The following is a 14,038-nucleotide window of genomic DNA, read 5'->3' on the forward strand; positions in this document are numbered from 1 at the left end:
TTTAACACCTAATGAACCAAATACACTGATGAACAATAATAGACCCGGAGACACAGATACATGAAAAGATGGTGGAACCTCAGAGGGAAGGCGGGGGAGGTTGGGTGGGTGGGAAGAGATCAACCAATGGCCTTATGTGCATATATGCATCACCCCATGGGCACAGACAATGGGGTGGTGAGAGTCTGGTGGGGGGTAGTAGTCTAGAAGAGGGTTAATGGGGGAAAGGAGAACTATGTAAACCATTCAATAATAAAGATTTAACAAAAATAGTAAAAAATAAAAGAAAATAAAAAAGTAAAAGGCAATAAAATAAAAGCCAAGAATAACTTCCCTGGCCAGGTGGCTCCATTGGTTGGAGCTTCATTCTATACATTGAAAGGTTGCAGGTTTGAGCCCACAATGTACACATGTGGGGTGTGTGTGGGAGGCCACTGAGCAAGTGGCACCTAGAGGAGGGAGGCTCCTCAGACCTAAACACAGTCCAGGCCTTGCCCATGATCCAAGACCCGTCCTCTGCTGAGTGAGACTGGACCTCCCAGGTTCCTGTCGAGTCCCTGGTCTCTGAGTCATAGGGCCGCTTCCCCATGTTCCCCAGAATGCACTGCTCAGTAACCATCTATACTAATAAAAAGGTAATATGCTAATTTGACTGAACGTCCCTCCAGACAAAGCCACAGTGGTGGGTGTTGAGGCAGAGGCAGCGAGGGGCGATCAGGCAGGCAGGGGAGCAATCAGGCAGGCAGAAAGAGTGGGTTAGGGGTAAACAGGCAGGCAGGCAGATGAGCAGTTAGGAGCCAGCAGTTCCGGATTGCGAGAGGGATGTCCGACTGCCAGTTTAGGCCTGATCCCTCACCAATACCTGCGGGATCAGGCCTAAACTGGCAGTTGGATTTCCCCTAAGGTGTCCTGTATTGGAGAGTGTGCAGTCTGGGCTGAGGCACCTCCCTCCCCCATGCATGAATTTTGTGCACCAGGCCTCTAGTCTATAATAATAAAAGTATAGTATGCAAATAGACCAAACAACCGAATAGCAGAATGATCCTCTGTATGACCTTCCAGATGACCATGCTGGTGCCAGGCCAGCCAAGGCAGGTGCAATGTGATTGGACCTGCCTTGGCCGGATTGCCATTGCCCCATGATCTCTCTGCAGAGGGAGGCCCAGGCCACCAGTCGGTGGGGTGATCAATGGGGAGAGAGGGTGCTCCACGATTGCCCCAAAGAGGGAGGCCCAGGCCAGCTAAGTGATTGCACCCCATGCCTGTTGCCCACAGAGGGAGATGACTGGTGGAGAAGGAGGAGGGGGGGCAGTGCTGCACAGATGGCAAGCAGTGGCAGTGCGGGGGTGGGGCCAGCTGCTGGCAGCTGGGGGAAGGAAAGCCCTGATAGGCCCTGGTCACCAGCCAGGCCTAGGGACCCTACCCAAAGGTCCTGGATTGTGAGAGGGTGCAGGCTGGGCGGAGGGACAACTCCCATGCACGAACTTTGTGCACCAGGCCTCTAGTGTCTTATTAGACATCAAAGTTGAATCTGCCCTCAGGAGAGTTCCTGCAATTAGCTAGGACAGGGGAGTTCTGTGTTTCCATACAAATGCAAGTTAAATAATTCAGAAAAAGTGAGAGTCTTCAATATTAACAAAATGTTCAATAAGTTTTTACTGTTTAAAAATGCTTTTGTTAAATTTACTATCACTTCACAGCCCCTATAAATGACCACCTTTATCCTGGATGTCTTTATTGTTACCACTTTCTTTTTTTTCTTTTTTTAATATATATTTTATTGATTTTTTACAGAGAGGAAGGGAAAGAGATAGAGAGCTAGAAACATCGATGAGAGAGAAACATCGACCAGTTGCCTCTTGCACACCTACTACCGGGAATGTGCCCGCAACCAAGGTACATGCCCTTGACCGGAATTGAACCCGGGACCTTTCAGTCCCCAGACCAAAGCTCTACCACTGAGCCAAACCGGTTTCGGCTGTTACCACTTTCTTATATTTTGGTTTAAAGATGAAATCCTTTCCTAATGCTGCCCAATTATTATACATCGAAGGAACTCACATGTTATGTGAAGTTCTACATAAAGATGCCAAGGTCAGTTTGTTCTACAATTTTTTTTTTTAGAGTAGTTTATGTTCTATAATAAAATTTCGTCTGAGTCTCTAAGGTGAAAATATTTAGCTGTATTAAGATTACATGACTTCAAAAAGACACAAACTAAGCATTTGAAAGATTTAAAAACTCAAGACAATGTGTCATGTTAGAGGGAATTTATTTCAATTCAAATATACTTAAAAAAAATGAACTTCTTTGAAGAATTTATTTTAGCGAAAGGTACTTTTGGGAGATCAGTTTTACCAAAGCATATATCAATATGAATAAGCTGTTTTCAGCCTTTTCCACATCTGACATACTATTCATATAATCAAATACATAGCCTATGGAGATTTTGAAAATGAATGGGTGTTGAGAAATGGATATTTTAGGGCAGCAGTTGCCAGCGTGTGATCCCTGGACCAACAGCATCAGGATCACCTGGGAACTTACTATAAATGTAAATTTTTTTTTAACATATATTTTTATTGATTTTTTACAGAGAGGAAGGGAGAGGGATAGAGAGTTAGAAACATCGATCAGCTGCCAAGTTACCACAACCAAGGTATATGCCTCAACCAGAATCAAACCTGGGACCCTTCAGTCTGCAGGCTGGCCTTTATCCACTGAGCCAAACCTGTTAGGGCACAATGTAAATTCTTGAGTCCCACCCAAGACCAGCTGAATCAGATCTCTGAAAGGGCATCAGCAATCTGCATTTTATCAAGCTCTCCAGGTGATTTGGGTGAGATTTATAGGCACTGAAGTGTGAGGTTAATGAGACAGGGATGAAATTGTTTGGTACACCTAGATGTTATGGAAATGGGCATACCCGGTTTTCACTCCTGCTTGAGGCGCCTTGTGTGTCCTTGGATAAGGTGGTGGTTAAGGATGGGGGGGGGGTGCTGTGAGGACAATATAGAGTTAATAATTCCAGAGATCCTCATGTCTGCCTCTGGAGAGTACTATGCCTCCCTCAACTCCCTCAGTCTCCTGGAATAGCAGGGTGTTGACTGTTGAGCCATTTGCTGGAAGCTTCTTTCTGACTATCTCTGCTTTCTACTCCATCTCTCTTATAAATTTTTCACCTGCAAGAACCACAATTAGGGGTTTTATTGTATTTTGTAGTTATAAGGGGATGGAATTATTTTATTTATTTATTCATTCATTTGTATTGTTTGAAGTGTAACATGTAGTATTACATATGTCTCCTTTCCCCCCCATTAACCTCCCCATAGCCACTCCCCCCCCCCCCCCCCCCCCGGATATGCCCTTACCCTGCTAGTGTCTGTGTCCATTGGTTATGCTTATATGCATGCATAGAAGTCCTTTGGTTGATCTCTTACTCCCCTGCTTACCCCCTCCCCACCTTCCCACTGAAGTTGACAGTCTGTTCAATGTTTCTCTGTCTCTGTATCTATTTTTGTTTATCAGTTTATGATGTTTATCATATTCTACAAGTGAGTGAGGTCATGTGATATTTTTCTTTCTCCAACTGGCTTATTTCATTTAGCATAATGCTCTCCAGGTCCATCCATGCTGTTGTAAATGGTAAGAGTTCTTTCTTTTTTTATAGCAGCATAGTATTCCATTGTATAGATGTACCACAGTTTTTTAATCTACTCACTTGCTGCTATGAGGATAGGGGTGCTGGCTTCTTGGGATATATTCCTAGAAGTGGGATTTCTGGGTCAAATGAGAGTTCCATTTTTAATTTTTTTATGAAACTCCATACTGTTTTCCAAAGTGGCTGCACCAGTCTGCATTCCCACCAGCAGTGCACGAGGGTTCCTTTTTTTGCCAGGAACCAATTCCAGCATGTCATAATTACAAGAGTTGCATCAAAAGGCTGATGAAACTTACACTCAACAAAGGTTGAGTCACATAATGTGATTACAAGTTGGAAAGGCTAAACAGCACTTCCTCCATACCGGATTGCTTGCTGCCAGACAGCTCAGGGCATCTTAATCTACATGTTATTGCCTCTCGTTGGCAATATTTACCTGAACAGCTGTAGGCTATTTCCAAATCTGACAGTATTTACCTGAACAGCTGTAGGCTATTTCCAAATCTGACAGTATTTACCTGAACAGCTGTAGGCTATTTCCAAATCTGACAAATCTTCTGTAAACCCTACCCTTTGAAATCTTACCCTTTGAAGTGTATTATCTCTACCTTGCCTTAGGACAAATTGTGTTAATAAAAAGCACTAGGTTCTGAGTCAAGGGGTAGTCTTTAGCTCCTTTAGCTGAAGCCCCTCTGACCCCCAATGACTTTTAAAACTATCTTTCGTCCTTGGACTCCTTATTGAATCTACTCACAGCTCCTTTCTCCAGATTGCTGAACCCTTCGTAATGCTGGGACAAGAACGCTGACATTAATATGGACACCCACCTAGGGGTGCCGATATTTTTCTCCACATCCTCACCAGCACTTGTCATTTGTTTGTTTGTTGGTGATAGCCATACTGACAGGTATGAGATGGTACCTCATTGTCGTTTTGATTTGTATCTCTCAGGTGATTAGTGATTTAGAGCATATATTTTCATGTGTCTCTTTGCTTTCTGTATGTCTACTTTTGAAAGGTATCTACTAGTAAGACCTTTGCTCATTTTTTGATGGGATTTTTTATCTTCTTTTTGTTAAGATGTATGCGTTCCATATAAATTTTGGAGATTAGGCCCTTATCAGATATAACATTGGCAAATGTGTTCTTTCATGCAGTGGGCTTTCCTGTTGTTTTGTTGATAGTTTCCTTTGCTGTGCTTTTGATGTAGTCCCACTTACTTATTTTCCCCTTAGTTTCCATTATCCTAGAAGATATTGCTATGACATATGTCTGATATTTTGTTGCCTATGGATTCTTCTAAGATTTTTTATGGTTTCTTATCTTTAAGTCCTTTATCTATTTTTAGTTTATTTTTGTATATGGTGTAAGCTGGTGTTCTAGTTTCATTTTTTTGTATTTATATGACCAATTTTCCCAATATCATTTATTGAAGAGACTATCTTAATTCCATTGTATGTTCTTGCCTCCTTTGTCAAATATTAATTGAGCATAATTGCTTGGGTCGATTTTTGGGGTTCTCTGTTCTGTTCCATTGGTTTATATGTCTGTTCTTGTACCAGAACCAGGTAGTTTTGTGAACTGTGGCTTTGTAATATAGCTTGATATCTGGTATTGTGATCCCTCCAACTTTGTTCTTCTTTCTCAAGATTGCTGTGGCTATTCAGGGTCTTTTTAAATTCCATATGGATTTTTGGAGAGTTTGTTCTAGGTCTGTGAAATATGCCATTGGTAGTTTAATGGGAATTTCACCGAATTTATAGTTTGTTTTGGGTACCGGTAGTATGGGCATTTATTTTAATGATGTTGATTTACCAATCCATGAGCATGGTATATTCTTTCATTTGTTTATGTCTTCCTCTATCTACTTTTTCAATATCCCGTAGTTTTCCAAATACAGGTCTTTTACCTCCTTAGTTAAGTTTATTCCTAGGTAACTTAATTATTTTTGGTGCCATGGTAAATAGGATTATTTTTTTTCCTCTTTTTCTGTGAGTTCATTATTGGTGTATAAAAAAGCCATAGATTTCTGGGTGTTAATTTTGTATCCTGTTACATTGCCAAATTCATTTATTAAATCTAGTAGTTTTTTTAATGGAGTCTTTAGGGTTTTCTATGTACAATAGGAATTCACATGTCATCTGCAAATAATGACAGTTTTTCTTCTTCTTTTCTAATTTGGATGCCTTTTATTTCTTTTTCTTGTCTGATTGCTATGGCTAGCAGTTCTAGTCAAACAGGAGTGGTGAGAGTGTGCATTCCTGTCTTGTTCATGGGATGGAATTCTTTACAACAGGTCTATTGTTTGAGTTATAGATTCAATTTTTAAACATCTTCCTAGGAATATATATACCAACCTATAGTACTGCCTATATAATAGTTAATATGAGAATATTCAGATATCTCACAAGACAGCTTTAATTAGTAAGAGGACTATTTTCAAATTTCTTGCCTAATCAGAAAAAAAATCTATAAATGTGGAGTGGTGCATTTGGGAGAGTAGTTTTATTTTGTGTTCTGACACTATAAGACAATATTAGATTATGAAGTGGTTTCTGTGAGTTGTGTGTAGCTGTGACAGAGATTCTGAACATAATAGAATTGTGGGATATTTTTAGAGCTAAATGTAAATTCAGAGGTTACTTAAATCAATCATCTCACTTTTCATATTAGCTATTTTAGTTGTGATTTATTTTTCTAAATACTATTAAGAAAATTACCCCAAAATGAACATCTGCCCAATTGTATACCTACTCTTAAAATATTCACCTGGGCCCTGGCTGGGTGGCTTAGTTGGTTGGAGCATCATCTGGCATACCAAAAGGTTGTAGTTTGATTTCAAGTCTAGGCACATACTTAAGTTGCTGGCAGATTCCTAGTCAGAGCGTGTATGGGAGGCAACTGATCAATATTTCTCTCTCATTGATGTCTCTCTCTCTCTCTCCACTTCTCACATTGATGTCTCTCTCTCTCTCTCTCTCTCTCTCTCTCCACACACACACACACACACACACACACACTCTCTCTCTCTCTCTCTCTCTCTCTCTCTCTCTCTCTCTCCTTCAAATCAATAAACATATCCTCAAAAAAATAAAAAAAAATTCACCTGGGAGAGTAAATTGAACATCGAATGTTTATCAGGTATTGTAGTAGTATGCTTTAAAATATTTTCTTGAATCCTTCCTAAAAAAAGCAAGTTTTATTATTCCCATTTTACAGAACAGTCTCTGATCCATACATGTTTAGATATCTTTGGAAACAACTTACTCTTTTTATGATATACTAAGTTAGAATTATAGAAAGTCCCTCCATAAAGGGCCATAATTAAAAACTATTTAAATTATGAATGCAGCTCCTTATAGGGACAATATTAGAAGTAGCAGAAATTCTCAGATTAGCCTACAAATTTCCAAACTCCCATCTATGACCTGGCTGCAATTTTGTTCATTTCTAAAGAGAAAGCAAATTGCTGCCATCCTAGGACTTAGTAAGAGATTTTCCTGTTTGACATTTTGTTACCTGAGTAAATTAAGTAAATGAGGTGACGAGGCAGTGGAAGGAAATGGTTGGTGAAATTTCTGTTGTTATTCTTTCTTAATGTCTTCCATCTCATGACTTTTCTTTGTTACAAATGTATGACTGGAATTTTCTTCTTATGCTTATTTAAAACAGGCTGGTGTGTTTATTTACTTATTTCCCCTAGAAACTGAACAGAGAATAGATAAGGTAGGAAGAAGATAGATCTGTATGAAATAGGAGGGAAAGAATTGGAAAAGTATAGGGAAGGAAAATGTGATAGTGTTACTGCCTGAGATAGAGAACTTGAAGAAACATGACCTTTAACAGATTTGTAAACTAGCCACGAGGTGGCGCCATCATCTAAGGACAGCTTATAGTTGCTTTTCAGGCTGTGCTGAAAGCTTGCTCTGGGTGCAAGAGTTATCATAAAGTGAAAAGAAGAAGGTAACGACCCTATTGCTTTCTGTTCATATGCAAAGATATGAAAATCTTAAGACATGCCTAGTGAATATTTGTTAAATTGATAAGTGATGACTTATAAGTAAGTACCTTTATTTCACCAACTTCAATTAGTCCTTTATTTTTCTTCCCTTTGAAAAGGGCTTCACTGTTTTAATTATTGATACATGAGTAAGATAAAAAATGTATAGTTGAAATCTCAGTAATTATTTTTATTGGATTGTTATTTTTATGAAAATTTATACCCAACTTTAAAAAAAGTAAAGGCGCTTCATATCTAGAGAATACTTTTGTGAAAAACTGGGACACCATGCAAAAAGGTATAAGAAAAAAAAAAAAAAAAAAAAAACCAAAACAAAACAAAAACAAAAACAAAAAAACAGAAAATGATGTAAAAATGAGAGATAACAAGAGGAAGAAGCTATAATTCTTGAAACTCAGATGGAAAACCAGTGGATAGGTTTAGTGGTTGAAAGAGACTTAGTAAAAACGTGATTGTTGGTGTGATTTGCCCTTAAAGCTAGTGAAACTTGGGAAAGACATGAGAAGATGTTTGCAGGCTATTAAGAGGCAAACAGAGATTTTTCTAATGAGACAAAAGAGACTGAATATAGCTGGACTCATATTTAAAAAAATATATATAAGTACCTCTTTGTAAGTCTCCAACTTTTTTGCTTATCAGAATATTGAAAATTTGTGTTAATTTTTATTGTAAGTGGTATGAGACATATGGAAATACAATGTAGAAATAATTTATTTTGTTTGTAATTTTGTGATGCAGAGTTTAAATTTGGCAAATGTTAAGTTTTGAGCGTTAATCTAACACTGAATCCTGCTTTACAAGTCAATGGATAAATAGCAATTATAGTTAGAAAGTGATGACAAAAAACTTTCAACAAAGGAAATAAAAGCTTTTGTTAGCATAAGGCACTGAATTTGTAGATACTTGCCCAGACAAAGGATGAGCTCTCATTTAGGTTTCAATTGATTGCAGAGCAGACCATCAAAAAAAAAGAAAAAAAGAAAAAAAAAGAAGGCCTTCTAATGCAAGATAATACAAGAGCAGGAAAAATATAATTTTGTTCTTCTAATCTCAAACTTCCTCTACATGAGTGGCAACTCTAATAAAAACCACCAACTGTTCCCATTGCCTTCCAACTAATGTATTTCTTAAGAGCATTGTGATGAAGAAAAGACCACTGGATAGATGAGAAAGCTGTATGTCTGAACCTGACTTTTCCCCTGGGCCTCAAGCCCATCTATGCCCCTATTTCATGTCTCCACTTAGATGTGGCATTTCAAAAATATTATATCTGATATATCTTTCACCATTAAGGGTTTGTTTTTTAAAAATATGTTTTTATTGACCTCAGACGGGAAGAGAGAAGGAGAGAGAGACAGAAACATCAACAATGATCCAAAACCGGTTTGGCTCAGTGGATAGAATGTCGGCCTGTGGTTTGATTCCTATCAGTACCTTGGGTGCGGGCACATTCCCAGTAGTGGGTGTGCAGGAGGCAGCTGATCGATGCCTCTCTCTCATCGATGTTTCTAACTCTCTATCCCTCTCTCTTCCTCTCTGTAAAAAAAAAAATAATAAAAAAAATATATATATAATGAGGGAGAATCATTGATCAGCTGCCTCCCACTGGGGATCAAGCCAACAACCCAGGCATATGCCCTTGACCAGAATCAAACCCGAAACCCTCAGTCTGCAGACTGACACTCTATCTATCCACTGAGCAAAACTGGCTACAGCAACAATATCATTGTTGAGTGGGGCCCCACCCCCTCCATATGGCATCAGCCTTGGGGAATGCAATAGCCCCACCATCTGAACCCCACTCTGCAGAATCAGCTGCCTGGGTTGGGATACAAAAGTCTGAGAAGACTTAAGGGATGTCAATGACTGAGTTGTGTGGCTTTGGGATGGGACAATTTACCCCACTTTCTTGTAAATTTGACTGGGGCTCTCACTCATGGGAGATCTGCTATTTTCAGTCTCCAGGCTCCCAATGATTGATGGCTCTGCCCTGCCAAGGTCTGGGCAGAACTGGGACATAATTATGTGGCTCTGAGGGGAGGGGCCAGTCCTTGAACCTACCCTCAAGCCTGACTGGCACCTCCCCCTCTTCCAACTCTTGGTGGCCCTTCCCTGATGAGATAGGACACCTGATAGAATCTTGCAGAGTTTGAATTGTGTGGCTCTAGTACAGGGAAAATTTTTGCCTTGTGCATATGACCAATGCAGAGTCCTCCCTTCACTTGTTCAAATCTTGGTCTGTTTGGGCCTGATAAACTCTTCTGGCCTCCCTTTGGCAAACTTCCTAAGATTCCATCCTACTACAAAGGTGGGTGAGCACCCAGCAGGTGGCAGCTAGACTTGGCATTCTCTGGGATATTTGCTGAGTGACCTCAGACCCAGCACTGGCACTGAGATTGAACCTATATGGATCTGGTAAAAACCATTCACCCCTACCTGGTGACTCACTGAGAATCTACCTTGTACAATCTGAATACCATCAGATGCTCTTTCAGAGATTGAACCTAACAGGCAGCTGGCAGGCAGAGATAGGAGGAGGTGGGTGTCAGGGCTCCTAGGGACATTTGCTGACTAGCCCTGGCGAGGCACTGGTAAAAGCCAATGTTGGTATGCAGCTTGGTCTTTCCATGCACACTCAAGTCCAGCAGAGGCAGCCACAAACCATGGATCACTTTGTAGCTCCAGATAGGTTTCCCAGGCTCAGTCACAAGAGGCATCTGACATTGGCCCACAACAGAGTTCCTCCCAAGAAGCCCAGAATCAATACACCCAATGTCCAGCTTCAAACACATAAGAGCAGGGTCTTATGTGTTAACTTCACAAGCAGCATGCTCAAAGGGAGATTTCAGCAGGCACTAGACCTTGCTGAGGTGAATTCCACTTTGTGTGATCAGCACCTGCACAACAGCTCATACACTGTATTTGGGGTTGATCCTCATAGTCAGTGAGCCTGAGTGATGACTCCCTGCACAAATGGGCAATAGCAATCAAGACACAATTACAACAGAAGGACCCTCATAACCCACACAAGGGAAATTCTTGGAGCACCCAGTTCAAGTGATCAAGGAGACTGCACCACTCGTTCCCGCAGGACACCTATTACATAAGGTGACCCTATAAAGATTGAGAGTCATAGCAGATCTATTTGATACATAGAAACAAACACAAAGAGGCAGAAAAAATAGGTAGACAAAGAAACATGCCACAAATGAAAGAACAAGAGAAATCTTTATAAAAGGAGCTAAATGAAATGGAAGCAACAATTTACCAGATAGAGTTCAAATGAATGGCTATAATGATGCTCAGGGAACTTAGTTAGAACTATAACAGCATAAAAACCATAAAAAACACAGTCAGAAATTAAGAATACAATATTTGAAATGAAGAATACACTGCAAGGAATAAACAGTAGATTGGTTGAAGCAGAGGATCAATTAAGCAATTTGAAAGGCAAGGTAACAGAACATGTCCAATAAGAAAAAGAAAAAAGAATTAGAAAAAATGAGTATAGCCCGACTGGCCTGGCTTAATGGTTGAGCATCAACCTATGAACCAAGAGGTCACAGTTCAATTCCTAGTTGGTGCACATGCCTGGGTTGCAGGCTTGATCCCCAGTGGGGGTGTGCAAGAGGCAGACAATCAATGATTCTCTGTCATCATTGATGTTTCTCTCTCTCTCTCTCTCTCTCTCTCTCTCTCTCTCTCTCTCTCTCTCCCTCTCCCTTATTTTCTGAAATTAACAAAAATATATTTAAAAAAAGAAAAATGAGGGCATTCCTGGCCAGTGTGGCTCAGTTGGTTGGATTGTGTCTTATACATCAAAAGGTTGTGGGTTCAAATTCTGGTCAGGGCACATACCCTAGTTGCAGTCTTGATTCCTTGTCAGTACATGTGCAAGAGGCAACTGACTGATGCTTCTCTCCTTTTCTCTCTCTCTCAAATAAATAAAAAGATGACAGTTTAAGATAACTTTGGGACAACATGAAGTGTACCAATATACATATTATAAGGGTACCAGAAGGAGAAGAGAGCAAGCAAGGGAACAAGAGCCTATTTGAAGAAATAATGACTGAAAACTTCCCTAACCTTATGAAGGAAAGTGATACATAAGCCCAAAAAGCACAGTGTCCCAAACAAGATGAACTCAAAGAGGCCCACACCAAGATACATTATACTTAAAACGTCAAAGGTTAAAGACAAAGAGAGAATCTTAAAAGCAGCAAGAAAAGACAGTTATCTATAAGGGAGCTCTCATAAAACTGTCAGCTGATTTTTCAACAGAAACATTTCAGACCAGAAGTGATTGGCATGAATTACTCAAAGTGATGAAAAGCAAGGATCTAAAACTAAGAACACTTTACCCACCAAGACAACCATTTAAAAATCAAAGGGGAAAAAAGAACTTCTCAGATAAGAAATAGCTAAAGGAGTTCATTACCACCAAACCAGAATTACAAGAAATGCTAAAGGGATTTCTTGAAGAAGAAGGAGAAGAAGAAGAATGGGGAAAAAACCCAGAGGAACATGGTTAAAAGAATAAAGTGGCAATAAATACGTACATATTAATAATCACTTTAAATGACCTCTATGCTCTAATAAAACCACAGGGTAAGAAAATAGATAAGAAAACAAGACTATCTATGCTATTAGAAGAGACTCACCTCAGTATGAAAGATGCACACAAACTAAAATTAAAAGAATAGAAAAAGATTTTTTTTTTAAAGAATCAAGAGCTGTTGTTTTTTTTTATAAGCAAGATTAACAAATTGAAATGAGAAAAAAATGGAGTAGCAATACCTTATCTGACAAAAATAGACTTTAAAACAAAGGCTATAGTAAGAGATAAAGAAGAACACAATCCTATATAATAAAAGGCTAATATGCAAATAGACCGAACAGCAGAATAACCAACCAAACAACCAGTTGCTATGATATGCGTTTGCCACCAGGGGGCATGTGTGGAACATGGCATTGGCCACGGCGGGATGGTGGAGCAAGTGAGCAGGAGCACCAGACCAAGGCTGTCATCAGGGCAAGCCTCTGGTGGTTACTGAAAATTCTTTGCTCCTGTGTGCTGCAGTCCTGCCCGGTGCTCACACCTGCTGCTGGTGCCGGCCCTGCTCTCATCCACTGCCAGCAGTGGCCCTGCTGGTACCCACAGCCAGCACTGGAGCCACTGCTTGCACCCACTGATGGTGCCCAACGCCAGTCCCGATCACTTGGCGCCTTCAGCAGATGTGAGTGGCGGCTGCTGGTCCTGATCACTCCTTGTTCCTGAGGGGTGATCGGGGCAGCAGTCACCACTTGAACCACTGACAGCACCAGTCCAGCTCACACCCACTGCTGGTGTTGGCCCTGAATGCTCTGTGCTGTCAGTGGATGTGAGCAGGGCTGGTGCCATCAGCATGTGGGGGCAGTGGCAGTGGTGGGAGTGGGGCTGCCAGCAGATAGGGGACCAGGGACAAAGGCCAGAGGGACTGGGTGGAGGCATGGAGGATGGGCTGAGGCCTGCTCCTGTGCCTACCAAAGACTTAAGGCCCACAGTTCCCTTCAAGGTGCACGAATTTGTGCATTGGGCCCCTAGTATAATGATAAAGGGATCAATCCAACAAGAGCATATAGCCCTTATAAACATTTATGCACCCAACATAGAAGCACCTAAATATATAAAGCCAGTCTTGATGGACATTAAGCGAAAAATCAAGAGTAATACATAGTTGGTAATTTTAATACCCCATTGATATCAATGATAGAACTTCCAGACAGAAAATCGATAAGGAAACAATGGCCTTAAATGACACATTAGGTCATATAGATTTAATTGATATCTTCAGAGCATTTTACCTTAAAGCAACAGATTATATATTCCTTTCAAGTGTACATAGAACATTTTTTAGGATAAACTATATGTTAGGACACAAAACAAGTTTTAATAAATTTAAGAAGCTTGAAATTATATCAAGCATCTTCTCTGACCATAGTGGTATAAAACTAGAAATCAATCACAAGAAACAAACTGAAAAACACAAAGATAAGGAAGCTAAATGACATGTTACAAAACAATGAATAGGTTAACAATTATATTAAGGAAGAAATCAAAAGTTATCTTGAAGCAAATTAAAATGAGTGCACAACAACCCAAAATCTATGGGATACAGCAAAAACAGTCCTGAGAAGGAAATTCATAGCATTACGGAAAAAAAAAAAAAAAAGCTCAAATAAACAATCTAACTTTACACTTAAAGGAACTAGAGAAAATAACAATAAACAAAGCCAAAGTGAACAGAAGGAAGGAAATAACAAAGATCAGCACAGAAATACACAAGAGTCCAAAGAAACAATACAGTGATCAATAA

Source organism: Pipistrellus hanaki (genome assembly GCF_964339955.1).
Source record: "Pipistrellus hanaki genome assembly, chromosome: 2".
In the NCBI taxonomy this organism is placed as follows: Eukaryota; Metazoa; Chordata; class Mammalia; order Chiroptera; family Vespertilionidae; genus Pipistrellus; species Pipistrellus hanaki.